Raw genomic sequence first — 22,745 nt, 5'->3', positions numbered from 1 at the left:
ATTTCCTTCCTTGTACTTAATTTTGGTTTGTTTGTTCCTCTTTTTCTAGTTTTTTAGAATTAAATTTAGTTTGCTTATTTTGAATTTTTCCTGCTTCTTGAGGTAGGTCTCTATAGCTATAAAATTTCCTCTTATAACTGCTTTTGCTGCATCCCATACATTTTGTACAGTTATGTTTTCATTTTTACTTGCTCAAGGTAATTTTTGATTTCCTGTTTGATTTCCTCTTTGAGTCATTGGTTGTTTAGAAGCAAGTTGTTAATCTCCATGTATTCGTGTTTTTTTTCCAGTTTTCTTCCTGTAGTTGATTTCTAGTTTTGTGCCATTGTGGTTAGAAAATATGCTTTATATAATTTTAATCTTCTTGAATTTATCGAGGCTTGTTTTGTGGACTAGTATGTGATCTGTCTTGGAAAATTTTCCATGTGCACTTGAGAAAAATATGTAACCTGCAGTTTTTGGATGAAATGCCCTATAAATGTACTTCAAGTCAAAGTGGTCTAATGTGGCATTTAAAGCCATTATCTCCTTATTTTCTGTCTGGGTGATCTATCCATTGAGATAAGGGGAGTATTAAATTTCCCAACTATTATGGTGTTACTGTTAATTGCTTTCTTTATATCCATTAACATTTACTTTATATACTTGGGTGCTCCTATGTTGGGTGCATACATATTTAGAATTCCATATCCTCTTCTTGGATTAACTGCTTAAAAATTATGTAATGTCCTTGTCTCTTTTCCACATTCTTTATTTTGAAGTCCATTTTGTATCATATAAGTATTGCTACCCCAACTTTCTTTTCATTTCTGTTTTCATGGAATATCTTTCTCCATTCCTTCACTTTCAGTCTGTATTGTGTCTTTTGATGTAAAGTGAGTCTCTTGTAAGCAGCGTATAGATGGGTAAATATTTTTATTCATTCTGCCACCCTATGTCTTTTGATTGGAGCATTTAGTTCATTTACATTTAGAATAATTATTGATAGGTATGTGCTTATTGCCATTTTGTTGTTTTTACTTGTCATTGTTCTTGGCTGTTCCTTTCTTCTCTTGACGTGTTTCCTTTTGATATGTTGATTTTCTTTAGTGTTTTGATTGGATTCCTTTCACTTCACTTGTTTTGTGGTTTTTGGGGTTTTTTTGTATGTTTTTGGTTTATGGTTACCATGAGGTTCATATATATATCCATCTATATCTATAATAGTCTATTTAAAGCTGATAGGCATTTAAGTTCAATTGCATTCTAAAAGCACTAGATTTTTACTCCCCTTCCACTCTTTATTTGTGATATCACATTTTATATCTTTTTGTTTGGTGTATCCTGATTATTTACTATATTACAGTTAATTTTGCTACTATTGTCTTTTAACCTTCATGTAAATTTTTAAGTGGTTGATTCACTGTGATTATTGTATATTGGCCTTTTCCAATGTGATTTTTTTTCTTTCCTGTACTTTCTCATTTCTAGTTATGGACTTTTTCGCATAAAAAAGACCCTTTAACATCTCCTCTAAGGCTGGTTTAGTGGTTGTGAACTCCTTTGTTTTCTTGTCTGAGAAACTCAATCTCTCCTTCAACTCTAAATGAAAACCTTGCTGGATAAAATATTCTAGATTGTAAATTCCTTTCTTTTAGCATCTTAAATATTTCCTGCTACTTGCTTCTGGCCTGTAAAGTTGCTTCTGAGAAATAAGCCTTCTGGAGGTTCCCTTGTAAGGGACTTGTTTTTTCATTCTTTCTGCCTTTAGGATGGTCTCTTTATCCTTAACTTTCGCTGTTTTCATTACTATGTCTTGGTCTGTTTCTCCTTGAGTTCATCTTGTTTGGAACTCTCTCTGCTTCCTGGACTTGGATGTCTGTTTCCTTCCCCAGATTAGAAAAGTTTTCTGAGATTATTTCCTCAAGTATTCTTTCTGCCCCTTTGTCTCTCTCCTTCTGAAATCTCTGTAAGATGAATTTTAGGGTGCATGATGTATGCCAGAGATCTCTTATACTACCTTCATTTAAAAATTTTTTTTATTCATTTTATTGTTCTGATTGGGTAATTTACACTATTCTGTCTTCCAGGCCACTAACCTGTTCTTCTGTATTAACTAATCTGCTGTTGAGTCCTTCTAATGTAGTCTTCATTTTAGCTACTGTATTCTTCATCTGTGGTCCTTTATTACATTTTCTCTCTCTGTTGAAGTGCTCTCTGGTTCCTCGATTGTATTCTCAAGTTTATTGAGCATCCTTATGACCATTTCTTTGAATTCTTTATCAGGCAAATGACTCATCTCTGTTTCATCAGGATTTTTCTCTGGAGTTTTTTTGTTGTTCTTTCATTTGGGGCATATTCTTCTGTCTCCCCATTTTGTTTGAATTTCTGTATTTGTCCCTGTGAGTTGGGTAGAATACGTATCTCTCATGGTCTTGAAAGAGAGATCTCTGAGTAGACTGTGTGTTGAATAGTTCTGGCAGGCTGGTTGTAGTCACAGTGTGTACCCACAGTGCTGGTGTGTGTGTGTGTTTGTGTGTGTGTGTGTGTGCGTGTGCACGCGCACACACAATTCCTTGCCCTTCTAATCTGTGTAGGGATGTCTGATGTAGACAGGCCTGCTCAATGCACTCTTGGTGTCTCCTGTTGCTTTAACTGCCTGATGATCAAAGCAGGGTCTGGGCAGGGCTGCTTCGCAGCATGTATGTCAATACCCCACCAGCTCTGTCCCCTCTCTGGTGGGGCAGACCTGCATCCACACACTGCTGTGCTTTGCTAGCTCTGTTTCCTCTCCAGGCAGTACAGCTCCTCATTCACTCAGCAGCACTGGTCTCACTCGGCACACGCAGCCCTGCATGCATACCCTCTTGTTTTAATTGTCCAGTCAGAGCAGTGTCCATGTGCGGCCTCTTGGCGTGCCTGCATCTCAGTGCCCTACTAGCTCTGTCCTTTCTCTGGTGGGGGCAGCCTTGGTGAGCATACAGCTGTACTTTGTTAGTTCTGCCCTGTCTCTGAGCAGTGAAGCTCCTTGTGCTAGTGCTCAGCCATGCCTCACTCCATCCAGGCAACACTGCATGTGAGTGCCACAGAGTTTGGCTAGCTCCAACTTTCTTTAAAAGGGGGAGCCCCACCTAAGTAAACAGTAGCATGCCGCGATCTCCACCCTTGCACAGGGGAGCCCTACAAGTGGTACTGCAGAGTTTTGCTAGCTTCGCACTCTCTCCAGGTAGGGAAGCTCCCAGCTTACGAGCAGCCCAGAGTGTGCATAAAGCAGCACCCTGCTGGATCAATCTCTGAATGGAGGGGCCCTTTGTATGCATGCTGTGGTGCCCTCCTGTTTCTACTGGGTCTAGCTCCAGTAAGGGACATACTGCAGTGACCTGCACATCAGCCAAAAAATCTAGATGGAGCTCCTGCCCACTATCCATGTTAAGGGAAATGTAAACAATGACGCTCATTGGTTCCTCTGGTCTGAGTTGTTCCCTGGCTCCTTAAAAGCCCTTCTGGCTCCCTGACCTTCTCTCTGTGGTTCATCTCTCCTGTTTGTTGTGCAGAAGTCATTCAATTGGCTCACAGTTGTTTCTCAGGAGGGTTTACTGTAAATACAGGGGTACAGTCGATGCATTCTAGTGAGGGGGCGAGCTCAGCATCCACTTACACCACCGTCTTGGACCCGCCTCTTAAAAATGTAAGATATTAAAATCTGGCATTAACTATAATTCTGAACATTTTGCTTAATTAGCTATATGTTTTGGATTATTTTGGAGAATGACAAGTTAACATGAGACTCTAACCTCTCCTCTTCTTTTTAATACTTCCCATATCCTGATGGACATAACCAAAATAAGTTCAAACTATGGTGAGAATATAAACTCACATCAAGGCTAATAGGAAGTGAAATAACATAATTTGAGGCTTTTCTGCTAGATATAACAGAGACAGGATCATTTTGAGCTAAGAATTTATGGGTTACCTAGCAACTCACTCTTTTTTGATGAAGCCATGTCATGTCATTTCTGTTGGATATAACTAGAGCATGTTCTCTAAGACATTTAATGAGGGGAAAAAGGAAGATTCATAGCCTGTAGGTTTGAGAAGACGGAACCAAATAATAAATATGCCATTCTCTAATCTGCTTGTCATGAAATATCAAAATCATTCAGAACACCTAAGAAAGTCCAAGGAACATATTAGGTCTTCAAGAAATATGTTGTAATCACAAAGGAAGAGATCCGAGACGGGGGAGTAGGTAAACTCTATTCCTGCTGCCTCCCAGATCACAAAACATTACAACTAAATTATAGAACAATCAACCTCGAGAATCATCTGAAGATTAGCTGAACAGAACCTCTATAACTAAGGACATAAAGAAGAGGCCACATGGAAACTAATAGGAGGGGCTGAGACGTGAAACAGGCTGACCTCAAACCATAGGTAGTGGTTGAGCACTGGGAGGGACACCTTGGCAGTGGAGGTCCTCCCTGAAGAGTGAAGGGCCAGCCTCATACCAGGATCCCCAGCCCAGGGTTCCTGTGCCAGGAGAGGAGTCCCCATATCTGGCAGTGAAAATCAGGATTCTGTCTGTCCACCCCAGTGAGACAGAAACCCAGCCAGAAGGCAGCCAGAAACCCAGATGTCCTAAAGAGCCAATACATAGACTCACTCACAAGCAGTCACTCTGGGCTCCACCAGAGGGATGGTGACTCAAGGGTCACCAGAAACATACAGAGTAAGACTGAGTTGTATGGCCTCAGGGCCAGGGCTAAAGAGACAGCTGCCATTATCCCTGTGTGGAGCCTGCTTCATGTGCAACCTACAGGAAGGTGCCATCTTTCCTGTATTGAACGCACCCCCAATGGGCCAAATCCAAGATCACACTGATCTGGTAAAATCCAAGCATGCATGTACAACCTCGGTGACTCTCTTGGACTCTGCCCATCCAGTGTGGCATTGCCCAGCGCAACCTCAGCTCCTGGGAAGCCATTTTTCACAGAACCAGAACAAATAATCCTATGATGTATGTATGTAGAACCATAAAAGACCCCTAATAGCCACAACAATCTTAAGAAGAACAAAGCTGTAGGTATCACACTACGTGATATCAAACTATACTACAAGGCTATAGTAATAAAAACAGCATGGTATTGGCATAAAAACAGACACATAGTTCAATGGAACAGAATAGAGAGCCCAGAAATAAATCCATGCCTATATGGCCATTTACTCTATGACAAAAGAAGCAAGAATATACATTGGGGAAAAGACCATCTAGTCAATAAATGATGCTGGTAAAACTGGACAGATATATTCAAAAAAATGGAACTGGACCATCTTCTTACTCCATATACAAGAATAAACTCAAAATGGATTAAAGACTTAAATGTAAGACCTGAAACCATAAAACTCCTAGAAGAAAACATAGGCGGTAAACTCTCAGACATTACTCTTAGTAATATTTTTACTGATATATCCCCTCAGGCAAGGGAAACAAAAGAGAAAATAAACAAATGGGACTACGTCAAACAAATGTTTTGCACAGCAAAGGAAACCATCAACAAAACGAAAAGACATCCTACTAAATGGGAGAAGATATTTGCCTGTGATAATATCCAAAATTTATAAAAAGCTCACACAGCCCAACAACACCAAAAAAAACAAACAATCCAATTAAAAAATGGGCAGAGGACCTGAACAAACATTTCTCCAATGAGGATAATACAGATAGCCAATAGACATATGAAAAAATGCTCAATGTCACTAATCATCAGAGAAATGCACATTAAAACCACAATGAGATGTCACCTCACATGTTTCAGAGTGGCCATCATCAATAAATCAACCAAGTGTTGGTGAGAATGTGGAGAAAAGGGAACCTTGTGCACTGTTGATGGGATTACAAATTGGTGAAGCCACTATGGAAAACAGTATGGAGGTTCTTCCAAAAAAATTAAAAATAGGACTACCTTATGACCCAGCAATTCCACCCTGGGTATTTATCCAAAGAAATCCAAAACACTAATGCAAAAAGATATACGCACCCTATGCTTACTGCAGTGCTATTCACAATAGCCAAATAGAAACAATTGAAATGCCCATCAGTAGACAATTAGATAAATTGTACTACATACAATGGAATTACTCAGCCATAAAAAATGAAATATTACTATTTGAGACAACATGAATGGACCTAGAAGGCATTATGCTAAGTGAAATGAGTCAGACTGAGAAAGAAAAATACCATATGATCTCACTTATATGAGGAGTCTACAAACAAAACAGAAACAGAACCATAGATCCAGGGAACAAACTGATGGTTACTAAATGGGAGGGGTATTGAGCATGGGTGAGAAAGGTGAAAAGATTAAGAAGTACAAATTGATACTAACAGGAGAGTCACAGGGGTGTAAAGTACAGTATGGGGAATATAATCAATAGTATTGTAAAAACTATGTTTAGTGTCAGATGGGTAGTAGACTTATTAAGGGGATCACTTCATAAATTTTATAAATGTCTAATCACTATGCTGTACAACTGAAACTAATATAGAATAATATATTAATATTGAATATCAACTATAAAATAGTCACAGGGATGAGTAGTGCAGCATGGGAAATACAGTCAATAATTTTCTAATAATTAGTGCCGGGTGGGTAGCAGACTTAGGGTTATCACTTTGTGCGTTATGCAAATGTCTGATCACTGTATTGTTCTGTACACTTGAAACTAATAAAAAATAACATCACAAGCACATACAAACAAACACACACACGCGCACACACACACGCATGCACGCAAAATGTGTTGAATCGTTGAATGCATATCTGATCAGGATCAAATAGCTATGATAGAAACATAGCAGGGTTCCTCCCTGCTGCTGCGCTGCTAGTCCGTGAGGCTGCACGAGGTGGCCAGGCTGATGAATATTCATTACACCTGGAACTCTTCACTCACAGATCTTAATGAAAGTAAAGTTTCAATGTGATTTGTGAGAGTATCTGTTTAACGTCTACCCATCTCAATAGAAATAAGGTTTATTTGTTTATCAGACCAAGCTCTGGGGCTGACCTGGGATCTGTTTCATGGCTAGAGCTTGAAAATGATGGAGCCCCATCCAGCAAACTCTCTCATTCAGTTACCTAAGACTCCTGAATTGGTCCAAACACTTGTGTTAATCGATGATAAAGAAATTAATCTCAGAATAAAAGGAAGATTTCAACAAAGCAAATTTCTTTTTAAAGACCGGCTTATCTTCTGGTATTAATTTAGTTGGCTTTTTGGATTTGTTAACATTGCCTTCATATTTTTAAATGACAGCAGGAGCCTGTGTAAGGGTGTGTGTGTGTGTGTGTGTGTGTGTGTGTGTGTGTGTGTGTGTATACACACGTATATTTGCATGCTTAATCACCTTCTCTGGCTTTAACTTGCAATAAAAGGTAGTGAGAGTATGTGGGTATCATGTTTATATGCATGTTGAACACGCATGTAATGTATGTGCACGTGTGTGATATTTGAAATCCCGAAGACCAGGAGCTAGAGGCCTAGGATATATTTTCCATACAGTTAATCTTGGATATACTAGGGCATTTATTTTCCAACTTTGTTATTGTTTGGATCCTTATTCAGAGTTGTATGGCCTTTGTATATTTGCTCTAACTTTCTCTAAGGCTATGCTTTACGACATAGAGTTCTGGGGCTTCGGTCTTCTGAGTCTGCGTGTGTGCACATGTGTTAAACACGAGTAGGCTCTGCCTATGGGCAGGTAGAAGGTTAATTGACACATATCCTGTGTCTTTTTCAATGTATCTCCTAACACAGAATGAAATTCTACTTGTGGCTGACTGGTAGGATGTAGTTACAATGGGTAAAATAGAACATTTACACTCCAATAATTATCAGTGAATATAACTTCATTTGTCAAAGCTTACGAAAGACTGCAGTTGAGTGAAATTATACAATTAGACCTGGAGAGTTTTTCATCTCTTCATTTCCCCGGATGCTCTAAATTCTCACCTTCTGTTGCTCCAGACGAGGACTGAGTCAGGGACCCAACTTTTTGACACCATCATGGAATGCTTTTCCTAAAACATAATTTTCCATCATTGTCATGGCAATTTTGAAGGATGTTTTAACATACAAGGTGAACTTATGTGATTTAGTACAAAATGTTGTTGAAAAGGTTAAGTGCTCTACACAGGGTGTTTGTGATGCTCGTGGGGGAAATTTTTCTCAGCAGAAGTGGGGATAATTGTGTTTTCTCTGTGCGTTGACCTTGGTAGCGTCTTTAGGACACAGCCAAACAGGAAGGTGAATGTACTGTGCTCACTGCACTGACGATGGAGAAGACAAAGTCAATTTTACTGCCCTTCTAGCAACTTTATGCAAACCAGATTTCATCTTGTATTCTGTATATTTGTTTTAACTTTATCTGATTTTCCCCTATTAAAGTTTTTTATTATTTCAATTTCATTATACTCTATATTTTGAACATTGCCATAAATCTATTCTTAGCGGAAACTAGGATAAATTATTAATTTAAAATATGTATGTATAAATTGTGTCCAGTGCTTTAAAAATATGTACATTGAAAACATGTAGATTTAGTTTTGTAAATAAATATATAAAGGATATATTATATTAATAAATTATATATAAATAAATATAAGCATTAAAAAATATATACATATATTTAGGGTATATATTTTTAAGCATTGGACACAACTGTTAAATATTTATGATGTGATCATGGAGACAGAGTTATAAAGAGGACTATGAAGATGTTATATTTTCAATAAAATCTAGAAAACAAGGAAGCATCATTTTGTTAGAAAAATAACAGGTAAACTTTCAGACCAAGGAAAATAAATGAGGTATTTACATATGTCTTTCTGCTGCTACTCCTGTGCTCTTCTGTTAACTCTGAATACACCAAGGATAAATATTATTGAAGATAATTACTTGCCTTGGGAAATACCATGGGTGGTTTTTCCTCCTCAAACACAAACAACAGCCTGTTCTGTTCCATCACATAATTTCTAAAATCAATAGATTGTGAGGAGATATCACAGTCTCCAGCAACAAGTTTAGGATGCAGGACACTGACTTAAATTAAGCCTCAAGATGCCTGAAAGAAATGGCTCCTGGGAGTGGAAAACCTACAAGGTCAATAACCCATGGCATACTCATGAGATAGAAAACTTGCTCCTAAAAAATGACTCCTTTCCACAACAGTGAAAAAGTAGATCAGATTTTAAGGTAAATATTTTCCACCCTGATGAATGTATGTCTTGTAATTATGTTTGTTTCCATGACAACTGCCATCACCCTTCAGAAAAAGATAGTCCCTAAGTGCAAATTTTTATAAGGAAAGCTGCTGCACTTTCTAATGAAAGAAAAAAACAAACAAAAAAACCCCAGAGAAACCCAACACTTGTAAGTATTGTAATGCAAAGGAACCTATTTTTTTCACCATGATGTTGCAGAATTATCTTTCACTTTTCAAGTTAATTCATATATAAATTGATTGGTCTAGGATTGGTCTTTTCTGAAATGGAGGGCATGGGTAGGTCAAGTGGTCTGAGTTATTTGGCATGATCTGTTGGTAACAGATTTTGTATAGTATTACAAATACTATATATATATATATATATGTGTGTGTATATATATACACGCACACATATATATGCAATTATTTAAGGTGGCAGAAAGATTTATAGACACTTGCAAAATCAAATGTAAAATTCTTGATACTTTAGATACTGATTTTTCCTATATTTTATTAAAATACAGATTTCTTCCAATATGTAAAAGTGCAAGTCATAAAGATAATAATTAATTTCAGCCACATTGAAATTGAGAATTTCTTTTATCATATATAATGCCAGAATAGCATTTTAAAAATCTGGGCAAAATAAAGTGTTTGTAAGGATTTGGAGCAACAGAAACTCTTATCTACTATGCATGGGAGTGTTTTATTCATACAACCATTTTGAAAAAGAGTTTGATGCTGAGATTAGAGGAAAAAATATTCAGATTACACTTAAAGAAATACAGCTGAACGTTTGAGAAATAAGATTTTATTTTTTAGTTCATTAGTATGTTTTGTGAAATAGCTTTGATTATATAAATACATTAAGAGACAGATGTGATCATTTGAATTGTCCTTCATGCCATGATTACAGCAAAGTATCCTATGGCACTTCAACACTGGATATTATTTTAGTCTTCAGGATAGAGAGCTTTAGTTAAAAGAGGGTAGGATGAGAGGATAGAGCTAGATATCAACCATTCTCATTAAAAAAATCGAGTTTTATAATGTAGCAAAGAGATACTTGGTTGACAGCAGAAAGAAATTAAGCCAAAAAGAAGTAACTGGAGCTCAGGATTTCCCAATATCAGAAGTCAGAGCTGGAAGATGGAGATGTATAAGCTAAATTGTATAGCTAAACTTCTAGTGTAATACCTGAATTTCATGAAAAAAAGAAAACTTCTGAGTGCAAAAAGATTTTAATGAATTGAAATTATGATTTTTAAAAAAATACAAATGACTGCTTTCCTGAAGTCTCTTCAACAAATGGTGTTGGGAAAACTGGTATCCATATGCAAAAGAATGAAATTTGACCTTTACACTATATGGGAAAATCAACTCAAAATGGATTAAAGATTTAAATATAAGACCTGAAACTGTAAAACTCCTAAATAAAAACATAGGGGAAAGTTTCATGACACTGGTCTAGATAATGGTTTTTTGGGATCTGACACTAAAACACAAGCAACAAAAGTGAAGGTAGACCAAACGGGACTAAATCAAACTAAAAAGCTTCTGCACAGCAAAGGAAACAACCATGAACAAGCAACCTACAGAATGGGAGAAAATATTTATAAACCAGGTATCTGATAAGGTGTTAATCTCCAAAACATATAAGGAGCTTCTATAACTCAATAGCAAGATAAATGAATAATCCTAAATAACCCAATTAAAAAATGGACAAAGGACTTGAATAGACATTTCTCCAAAGTAAACATACAAATGATCAACAGAAATATAAAAATATGGTCGTCATCACTAATCATCAAAAGATGCAATTAAAATCAAAATCACCTCACTCCTGTTAGGATGGCTATTATCAAAGAAACAAAAGATAAGAATTGGCAAGGATGTGGAGAAAAGGGAACCCTTGTGCACTGTTGGTGGGAATGTGAAATGGTGCTTATTGAGGTATCGAAACAAGTCAAATTCATAGAAACAGAGTAGAATGGTAGTTGCAATGGCGGGGGGAAGAAGAAATGGGGAGTTACTGTTCAATGGGTATAAAGTTTCAGTCATACAAGATGAATAAAAGATCTACTATACAACATTATGCCTATAGTTAATATGGTATTGTGCACTCATAAATTTTTAATACAGTAGATCTCATATTAACTAGTCTTATTTCAACCACATATATAGTGATTAATAAATGATAAAATACTTTTTATTCAAATAAAGAAAAATTATAAGATAGATTTCGAGGTAGAATTTGTGTTTTCTGAGTAGTTTAAATGAGAAATCACATACTATGTAAGTCCAAAAGTCAGTGAAAAAGTAAATAATGAGAGCAAATACCACATATTAATAGCTGGACATGATCTTAGCTATTCACTTGGACGAGAATGTGAAAAAAAATCAGTATCAGAAGAAAACATGTATCCACTGACCTATAAATTGCTTTTCAGTGAAACAAGCCAATATTTTATCTGGCTTTAAGGAAAGCTAAGGCTGCGTGAGCGAAATAATACCAAGAATGAAATTTCTTCAGGCATTTACTATTTTTAGATAATTTATCCAACTTGATGCCACAGAATTGGTTTGATTCCTTAGACTGATTTTTTTCTTTTTCTTTAAAATATATTTTTAAATTACATAAAATGTTAGTTTCAGCTATACAACGTAGTGATTAGATACTTATATATCTTATGACGTGATCATCCCAATAATTCTTGTGCCCATCTGACACCATACATTGTTATTACAATGTTACTGACTATATCCCCTATGTTACACTTTTTACATCCTGTGACAGTTTTTATAACTGGCAATTTGTACTTCCTAATCCCTTCACCTTTTTATCCATGCCCCAACCCCCTCCCATCTGGCTACCATCAATTTGTTCTCTGTATCTAGAGTTTGTTTTGGTTTTGTTTGAGGATTTATTTTGTGTTTTCGTTTCCACATATAAGTGAAAAGTTTTGGTATTAGGGTAATGCTGGCCTTGTGAAATTAGCTTAGAAGCCTTCCTTCTTCAATTTTTTTGAATAGTTTTAGAATATGTATTATTCTTTGAATGTTTGAAAATTCACCTGTAACACCATTTAGTCCAGGGCTTTTTGTTGGGAGATTTTTGATTAGTGATTTGATTTCATTAGAGTTATTTATCAGATCAGATTTTCTGTCTTCCTGATTTAGTGTTGGAGGATTGTGTGTCTCTAGGAATTTATCCATTTCTTCTAGTTTTCCAGTTTGTTGTCATATGTATTTTCTTATAATCCTTTGTATTTCTATGGTGTCTGTTGTCACTTTTCTTTGTTGAAAAATCATCTGATAGTCTTATGGAAGCTCCCTTGTAAGTAACTAGTTGTCTTTCTCTTTATTTTTTTTTTTGCTACTTTTAAGATTCTTTGTCTTTAACCTTCGGCATTTTAATTATGATGTGTCTTGGTGTGGGTCTCTTTGGGTTTACCTTGTTGGGGACTCTGAGCTTCCTGGACTTGTATGTCTATTTTCTTCACCCGGTTAGGGGAACTTTCAGTCTTTATTTCTTGAAATAGTTTTTCAGTCTCTTTCTCTCTTTTTTTGGCACCCTTATGATGCAAATGATGTTATGCTTGATGTTGTCCCAGAGGTCCCATAAGCTATCCTCATTTTTTAAAGTACTCTTTTTTGTGTGTGTTCTGATTGAATGTTTTCTGCTACCTTGTCTTCCAGATCACTGATTTGATCTTCTGGTTCATCTAGTCTGCTGTGCTGTTGATACCCTTAAATATATTCTTCATTTCAGTTATTGTATTCTTCATTTCTGACTGGTTCTTTTTTTATGTTTTCTATCTCTGTTGAAGTTCTCACCAAGTTCACCTATTCTTCCCCTAAGTTCACTGAGCATCCTTATAACTAGCGTTTTGAACGCTGTGTCTGGTAGATTGTCTTCATTTTGTTTAGTCCTTTTCCTGGAGTTTTGTCCTGTTCTTTTATTTGGGATATGTTTCTTTTCCTCCTCATTTGGCTGCCTCCCTGTGTTTGTCTCTGTGTATTAGGTAGATCTGCTATATCTCCCAGTCTTAGCCTTATATGGTAGGTGTTCTGTGAGGCCCAGTGGTACGCTTCCCTGTTGACCTCAGCCACGTTCCAGGAGTGTCTCTTTTAAAGGTTGTATGTGTCTTCCTGTTGTAGTTGGGCCTTGATTGCTGTTGGCATATCAGTGGGTGGGACTGACCCTTAGGCTGGTTGGCTTGGAGGGCTTACTCTGACTACAGTGTTGAAGCCATTGTGTGAGGGCTTACCCCAAGGAGCAGGAATCACTTGATCAGGGATCTTGTGGCACCTGAGTACACCATTTGGGTGTGTCTGTAGAGCTGGCTGGGTGATGCTCTGGTGTGGTCCAAAGCCGGCCACCAGAAATGTTGATTCTTGAGCCTCTTGGGAGGGACTCTGGTACACACCAAAATCAGCTGCAATTTGTACTCAGCTTGGGGCTGCCTGGTGGTTGCTACAAAGTGATCCGCAGTTGGTTGCTGCTTTGGAGAGGATATGTTGTGAATCAAGGTTGACTGCAGTAGTGCCAGGTTTGGCACTCTTTGGTGGGTACTACATTGTGAGGTGAGGCCAGCTGCCACTTGTGCCAGGCTTGTGGTCGCTTAGTTCAAACTATGTTCCAAGCCAACAGTGACTTTATCTTCTGTCAGGCGTGGGGCCACCTAGTGGGAGTTACAATGCAAGTTGAGACTGGTTGCCACTTGTGCCAGGCGTGGGCCCTCTTAAGTGGTACAGGGCACACTGAGGCAAATCTTTGCTTGTTTGGAGTTGATGGACTTTTTTGAGGGTTTAGGAAAGTCCTCAGCATGAGCTGAGGCAGGCCACTTGTGTGGAAAGGCCACTGAAAGTGGCTCAGGCTGGACACCGAATTGGATGGGGTCTTAGGGGATCACAAAGATAGGGGAAAGGTGTTAGCCAAGTGAATGGAGAGCTCATATTTGGCACCTACCTGCATGTTCTGCCTGGGTGGGGTAATGGCACAACTAAAGAGAAATGATGACTGTCAGCATTTCTGTCCCTGGAGAGAGCTCCCCTGCCCCCTGCCCCACAGCCCTCTCCCTGAAGCTAGTCAGTTCCTCCCTATATGTCTCTGGTGCTTTTTGAGTCACTGCCCCTGCAGAATGTGAGCAAGCGAGTCTGTGCATAGTCCATTTCAGAGGAACACCTGGGACTCCAGCAGTCCTGTCTCACTTGGGTGGAACCCCCACTGGTTTTCACAGCCAGATGTTATGAGTATTCCTCTTCCCAGCACTGGTGCCCCAGGCTGGGGTGTCTGGTGTGGGGTTGGGACCCCTCATTCCTCAGAGGGGCCTCTGCAGCCGAGATATTGCTCCTAATTCTTAATTGCCACACCATGGATGTGAGACCTGCCCATTCGGTGTCTCTGCCCCTCCTGCCAGTCCCATCATGGCTTCTTTATATCCTTAGTTATAGCAATTCGATTCAGCTTGTCTTCAGGTGCTTCTCAATGATGGTGGTTCTACAATTTAGTTGCAATCTTGACTTGATCATGGGCGGAGGCGAGCACAACATTTACCTACTCTGCCATCTTGACAGGAAGTTCCTTAGACTTGATTTGATTGCCATTCAGTGATCCATCCAGTTTCCTAAAAAATCCAGGTGACTAGATCTGCCAGAGTTATTTTAGGAATAGAGAAATAACAAGGCCCCTTTCTCATAGTGGCACTCATGGCTCAGACTTCTGTGGTGCTGGACTGTGCCCATGCATGCCTCGAGGTCAAAGCTTGAAGAGCTGGTTCCATTTATATATGGTGTTAACACATGAAGAGGCTGACCCTTCACCATCATTTTAGTAATACATTTTAGGGGAGTGAAAGAATGTTGGTTATTTTGTGTGGTGGATAGTTTCCAAAGATAGCCACCTGCCATTCCTTTTCTCTCTGTGCCTACATGCTGCTTCTCGCATCAAGATATGGTGTTCAGCCCACCACTATCTTCCGACCTCTTGAATTTAGGCTGTCTTTAGCGACCTGCTTGGCCAATAGGATGCAGTGGAATTGATGTTCTGGGATTTTGAAGGGTAGTCACAAGAAGCTGGCGGATTCCAACTCGGCCTTGTTCTAGAGAAAACCGGACCATGTAGGGACTCATTCCTTCAGATATTCCAGCCATCCTCACTGAGGTACTTGATATGAGCGTATCCAGTTCTAGCCACCATCTGATGGAAACTATAGATGAGACCCCAAATGTGAACTGTCTAGCTGAACCCAGTCAACCCACATGAGTATGACGAATAATAATAAATTATCGTGTTAAGCCCCTATGTTTTGGGGTGGTAGGTTATGCAACAACATATAACCAAGCATCTTGACTTCAAATGAGGATATTTAGCATTTTACCTTATCCATTCAGCATTTTAAAAATTTCCAGAAGTATCTTCTTGGCACGTTTCTTGTTGGTGTTCATTTAATTAGCACCCTGTTAAATTATATGCCAAGAGTGTCTTTACTTCAGGCTACATTTCTTGTGTAGGTGTGTGTTTTCTGCAGGGCTGTCAGCTCAATGATGCTACGAGCCTCTAAATTCATTTTTAGACTGCTGCACACATTATTTTCTGGCATGCTTTGATTATATCCCCTTTGCTGTCTGTCCCTGAACTATTTATAGTAAAAATTGATGTAGTGAAGGAAACCAAAAAAAGAGCCTACAAATAATATCAAAGCAGAATATGTATTTCTCTCTCCTTGTCATACTAGCCATTAATAACACAATCTGTTGATTCTCTCTTAAGATCAATTTCCTCAAAATATACTACGGTTTCCTCTGTGTAAGACTGAAATATTGGCTTCAATTTGCATTTTTCCTGATTACCAGTGAGGATGAACATTTTCTTTCCACGTTTATTGCTTTTCAGGTGAACTGCTCATACATATTTTGTGCATTATTGATTTTTAGGATTTCTTTATACTGGCTCCTTGAATAAGCTATAAAGACACTCCTTGTCTGTGCCTTGTGTTTTGAATCTGTTTATGATTTATTGCACCGATGCAGGATTTCCTTTATGATTGTGCTTTGTTTAAGAAAATCTTCTTTACCCTGGTAGCTTAAGGATAGTTATATATTTTCTAGATATTTTAGATTAGCTTCATCATCAAGGTATTTAGAATGTTGGGCTTGACTGGGGCATGTAATATAAGCAAGGGGTATGTATTTTTTCCTATGAGTTTCAATTTTCCCATTAGTATTTAATACAAAGCCACCATTTCCCAGTGATTATAATATCACCTCTTTCACAAACCAGGTCTCCACAAACACCTGAGTATGCGTCTGAGCTCAGCATTCTCTTATTTTGTTTCTCTCTCTCTATCGATACCGTGCTCCTTTATTTTATTTTATTATTTTTTTTAAGCTGAGCCATCCTGCCACCTGTTGGCAGCTCAGCAGCTGCTCAACTCAGGCCAGGAATCAAACTGCTGTTGCTCAGAGCTCAAACTCTTGAGCGAGCTCTTAACCAACTGAGCCACTCGGCCAGCCCCGATACCGTGCTCCTTTAAAAGACAATGTTTTAAAACTGTGTTTCTAGTTACCTCACAGCATGTTTTCTTTTGCTATCGTGCACAGAAATCTTTCAAAAAATGTTTTTATTACATTTTGATTTTGATTACTGATTAATCACTGCTCTTGACTTTAGTTTGTCAAAGGAATTGCATATATAACCCAAAGCATTGATGTTGATACTGGACTGCCTGATTTTTAACCTTAGCACTACCATGTGGTAGTTGAGTGGCTTATAATTCTGCTGATTTTTGCTTTATATAGTCTGAGGCTAAGTCAATAAAAGCAATAATGTTTGAGGATATGCTGCTAAATGATTTTTTAAATCCCTTTTAACTATACTATTTGCTAATTCTCTGTGTGGCAGACATTGCAAACTTGAGATAGCAAGTATTTCAGTTAAATGAAAGGAAAATGTTATGATTAATCTTGATATGTGAAAGAGTTTTGCTAAATGACATAAGGGTATTATTATATTGTGATAGCTCCAGCCGAAGGACTAGGAAAATGGTATATTTAAATTAACATGGAAATTTATTTCCCCCTGTATTTAATATCACTTAAGTGTCACTCTAGTTTCAGCACATGTAGTACCACATTTTTCTCATGCTGTGTACATCTGCATACATTTTTGCCTGATACTGATTAAAATTGTTTTTCCAAATTAACCACTATTTATGAAATTCAGATGACTTTTTGTGGGGATAAATCCCCCATAGATTACTATATTCCCCATTAATACTGGCTCTTTGCTTTCAGAGCACATTTCCTAAAACGCTTGTGGCCGATTGAGGACATGTGACTCATGATGACCTGTAAGCACAGATGACTTAGGTCTCTGGATCAGAGAATTTATTTATTTCGAATTCAAGTTTATTGGGGTGACAACGGTTAGTAAAGGTTGATTTGAGATCCTCCAGATTTTTTTCCCCCTTTGGTAATATTTTAAAAGATGGCTGCCCCATCAGCCTGTGTCCCTGTGACTGAGATGTGCAGAGCCGCCTGTGATGGGAAAATACAACTAAGCCATTGAGATTTGGGGTGCTTTATTACCATAACAACCAATCTGATAGTTATAAACAATAAATATCTAGAAGAAGGGGCTGCCTTAATGAAAGCTAATATATATATAGCATTAGCATAATATTATCGTTAACAGGCAGACTAGAAGTAAACTGATATTGAAGGCTTTAATAATGGCTATTCATCTTCTTCTATGATGAAACTTTTGGTAAAACTGTTGTGTGAAATAATTTGGGAGACAAAAAAGCAGAGACCACCTAGGGCATATAGAGTTGGAAAAGGCAACTGCCTTTTATCAAGTGGTGTAAGATAAAAATTTAAAAGGTTTTCGTTCAGTAAAGGACAATTAAGTTTATGCAGCAAGGATCAAATTGAAGGCATGGCTTTTTACCTATTGTTAAAATTCTAAAGGATTAAAAAGATACCTTGTGAATTTTTTATGTTGAATGTGTATGTGTGTATTAGTACTATCAAATGTATCTTTTGACAAGTTCTTTTGATAAGGTTGTGCTTTTTGAATAACTTATTTCCTGAAGATCTCAAAGTGATTTTGCTGTATCTATAGCACATTCCTTCAACAACATTTCTCTGATTAGATTCTAAAGAAACCTCAAACATTTTTTTGCATGCTTAATTTATTAGGTTTTCTTATTCCAAAACAAGATGTCTTTATTTGTTGTTATATTTATGTTAATTTTTCCTTCCAAACTTGTGTGATTCCTTGTGGCAACAAATCAATTTCATTCAGTAGTTACCCAGAATTTCTTACACAGAAGACACTGTTTTTCAGACATTTGCATCATCTTAACAACAAAATCCATATTTAAACAACTATTTTGCTACATCCCAAGCCTAAAAGCTACTATATTGGATATTGTAATTTCCTGTAGTACCCTGGGTGAACAAGTATTTTCGTTTTTAATAATTCCAATTTTGGATTGTTCATTGCTAGTATATAGAGATACAATTGATTTTTTAAATTAAATTTATTGGGGTGACTGGTTAGTAAAATTATATAGGTTTCAAGTGTACAATTCCATAATACATCATCTATATGAGTATATTGCATTGTGTGTTCACCACACAGTCAGTTCTCCTTCCATCGCCATATATTTGATCTCCTTTTCCTTCTTCTTTTTCCCCACTCCCTCCTTCCCCTCTTAGACACAGACAACAGTTTAGTGGTTACCAGAGTTTTTGCTTGTTTGTCTTGTTCATTTGTTGTTTTTAGCTTTATGCCCTATAAATGAGTGAAATCATATGGTTCTCAACTTTTTCTGACTTCTTTCGCTTAGTATGACAATGTCAAAATCCATCCATGTTGTTGCAGATGGCAGTGTTTCGTCTTTTCTTATGGCCAAGTAATAGTCCATTGGACATATGTACCACATCTTCTTTATCTAATTATCTATTTGTTGTTTCCATGTCTTGGCCACTGTGAATAACGCTGCAGTGAACATAGGGTTACATATATCTTTATGGGTAAATGTTTTCAGGTTTTTTGTACAGATACCCAGAAAGATTCCTGGGTTGTATGGTAATTATGTTAATTTTTTGAGGAGCCTCCATACTGTTTTCCATAGTGGCTGTACCAATTTACATTCCTACCAGCAGTGTAGGAGGGTTCCTTTTCCCCCCACAACATCTCTAACACTTGTTATTACTTGTCTTGTTGATAACAGCCATTCTGACAGGTGTGAGGTGGTATCTCATTGTGGCTTTGATCTGCATTTCCCAAATAGCTAGTGAAGTTGAGCATTTTTTCATATACCTGTTTGCTGTTTGTATGTCTTCTTGGGAGAAGACATTTTTAAATTTGATTCTAGTGTCCTGCTACTTTGTTGATCTAGTTTGTTTAATATTGTTTTTAGTTTTTCCTTAGATTTTTATATATAAAAGATCATGCCATCTTTGAATAGAGATATCTATTTCTTTCAATGATACAAATTTTATTTCCTTTTCTTGCCTAGCTACCCTGACTAGATTGTGTAGTATTATTAATGTTAAATAATGACTTTCTAGAACAGTTTTAGGTCCCATCAAAATTGAGAGAAAAGTACACAGATTTCCCACAAACCCTGTGCCCCAACACATGTATAGCCTCCCCCATTATCAACACCCCTCACCAGAGTGATATATTTGTTATAATGGATGAACCTACAATGATACACCATAGTCACCCAAAATCCATCCTTTATATTAAGAGTTCACTTTTGGTGTTGTATATTGTATAACGATGTGTATCCAAAATTATAACATCATACAGATACAAATCTTGTGCTCTGCCTATTCACCCCTCCTCCCAAATCCCTGGAAATCACTAATCTTTCTACCATCTCCTTAGTTTTGCCTTTTATGGAATGCCATATGCTTGGGATCATATGGTATGTAGCCTTTTCAGATTGGCCTTTTCCACTTAGTAACAGGCATCTAAGTTTCTTCCATGTCTTTTCATAGTTTTATAGCTTTTTAGCATTGAATGATATTCCATTATCTGAATGTACAGTTTATCTGTTAGCTATGGAAGGACATCTTAGTTGCTTCCAGGTTTTGGCAATTACGGATAAAGCTGCTGTAAACATCCATGTGCAGGTTTTTGTGTGGAGATAAGTTTTCAACTCCTTTGGGTGAATCCTAAGGAGCATGATTGCTGGATCATATTGTAAGAGTATGTTTAGTTTTGTAGGAAGCTGCCAAACTGTCTCCCAAATTGTACTATTGCATTCTCATCTGCGATGAATGAGAGCTCTGGTTGCTCCACATCCTCACCAGCATTTGGAGTTGCCAGTGTTCTGGATTTGGGGCATTCTAAAAGGTTTATTTGCATTTCCCTGATGACATATGGGGTCTGACAATTATGTTCACGAACTTATCCTAGAGAAAGTACTACATATTTCATTGCTGACTATAACTAGGTCACCTTCAAAATACTCCCCTTGGGAAGCTATGCACTGACGCCAGCGCTTAGTCCGCCCTTCAAAGCAATTTTAGAACCCTTTTCTGAAATGGCCATCAGAGCTGTCCTTGTATTACCCTTGATGTCCTGAATGTCATCAAAATGTATTCCTTTCCATTTTTCCTTTATCTTCCGGTAAAGAAAGGAGTCACTGGGGGCCAGATCAGGTAAGTAGGGAGGGTGTTCCAATACAGTTATTTGTTTACTGGCTAAAAACTCCCTCACAGACAGTGCTGTGTGAGCTGGTGCATTGTCGTGATGCAAGAGCCATGAACTGGCAAAAAGTTCAGGTCGTTTTTGTCTAACTTTTCACACAGCCTTTTCAGCACTTCCAAATAGTCAACTTGGTTAACTGTTTGTCCAATTGGTACAAATTCATAATGAATAATCCCTCTGATATCAAAAAAGGTTAGCGACATTGTTGCAACAAGTTCATGATCTTAATTATCAGACCGCATACGATGTGAAACATCTTTTCACTTGCTTATTTACCATCTGTATATTTTCTTTGGTGAATTGTCAATGTCTTTGGCTTATTTTTTCAATCAGGTTGTTTGTTTTCTTATTGTTGAGTTTTAAGAGTTCTTTGTATATTTTGGATAACAGTCTTTTATCAGATGTGTCTTTTGCAAATATTTTCTTTCTGTCTGGGGCTAATCTTCTCATTTTATTGGCATTGTCTTTACTCAAGTGAGTTTTTCAGTTATGCTTTTCAACTCCCGAGTTTCCACTTCTTTTTTTTTAAGCCTGTGAACTGGGGGAAGAGGGAACCCTATATTTTCAGCTGCACCACTCCAAGTAGTGCTTGTTTGATCAGAGATGTTGGAGGGCGTGGGTTATAGCTCACATGTCACCAGTTTTCAGTGTTCTTATCAAGTACCCCGCCATGTTTTTACAAAGGCCTCAGGCCTCAGTTTCTACATACCATATACTATATCCCACACCATTTCTATATATGGTATATATAGAAATACCATATTTCTACAGGGATTCTTGTAGAAATGGTTGATTTCAGGGTTGGAATAAGGAAAGTATAAGATAAGCCTGGAAATTTTTGTTGTGCCAAAAAATAAATCAATGTTTAAAATACTGGGTTGTCAGAAAAGTCATGACGTATTTTTTCTGGTTTTCGTTGCAAAAATGCGTCATAACTTTTCCAGCAACCCAGTATTATGGGGCTATGTGAAGAGCCACTTTGAAGGGGCTCCCTCTGGCAAAAATCTGAAACAACCTGAGCATCAAAATGATGCTGGTCACACAACATTCACAGAATTAAATAAGCAAATTTGAGTACATACTGATATAAATAAATGAATTGGGGGGGGTGGAGGAAAAGCTGTCATGTACAGTAGACTAAGAAATAAATAATGGTTTATTATAAAATCACTTCTGCAACCATCATAATAATCATTGATTCAGGCAAGTATCATTAATAGATGCTATATATAGTAGATAAAATTTGAACGAACAGAATATTTATATGATGTCAAAGTATCTCCCTTAATTATTAAGCACAAAAGAAAAAAAGTAGTAACTCTGTAGGGAAGACCTGGTAGATACCATCTAATGAAGTGGTCAACTTAGCATCACCAACAATGGACAAACTGACATTCTGTCTTATACAATAAGTCTGCAGTCTCCTGCTCAAAATGTATAACCTGGGTCTAGTTGTGAGGACACATCAGGTAAATATAAGTTGAAGGATAATCTATAAAGGTATTGGCCTGTGTTCTTAAAGAATTTTAAGGTAATGAATGACAAAAGGCTAAAACTTATTTCATATTAGAGAGTAAGGTACATAATTAAATGTGATTCTGGATTGGACTCAGACCAAGAAAAAAAGGATGAAGGATGTTATTAGGACAATTGGTAAAATTTGAATATGAACTGTGAAATACATAATAGTATTATATTAGTGTTAAGGGTACTGATTTTAATAAATATACCATGATTGCATAAGAGAAAATCCTTATTTTAAGAAATAGT

Source organism: Hipposideros armiger, unplaced genomic scaffold (assembly GCF_001890085.2).
Source record: "Hipposideros armiger isolate ML-2016 unplaced genomic scaffold, ASM189008v1 scaffold_102, whole genome shotgun sequence".
NCBI lineage: Eukaryota > Metazoa > Chordata > Mammalia > Chiroptera > Hipposideridae > Hipposideros > Hipposideros armiger.
Note: the sequence above shows the minus strand (reverse complement) of the source record.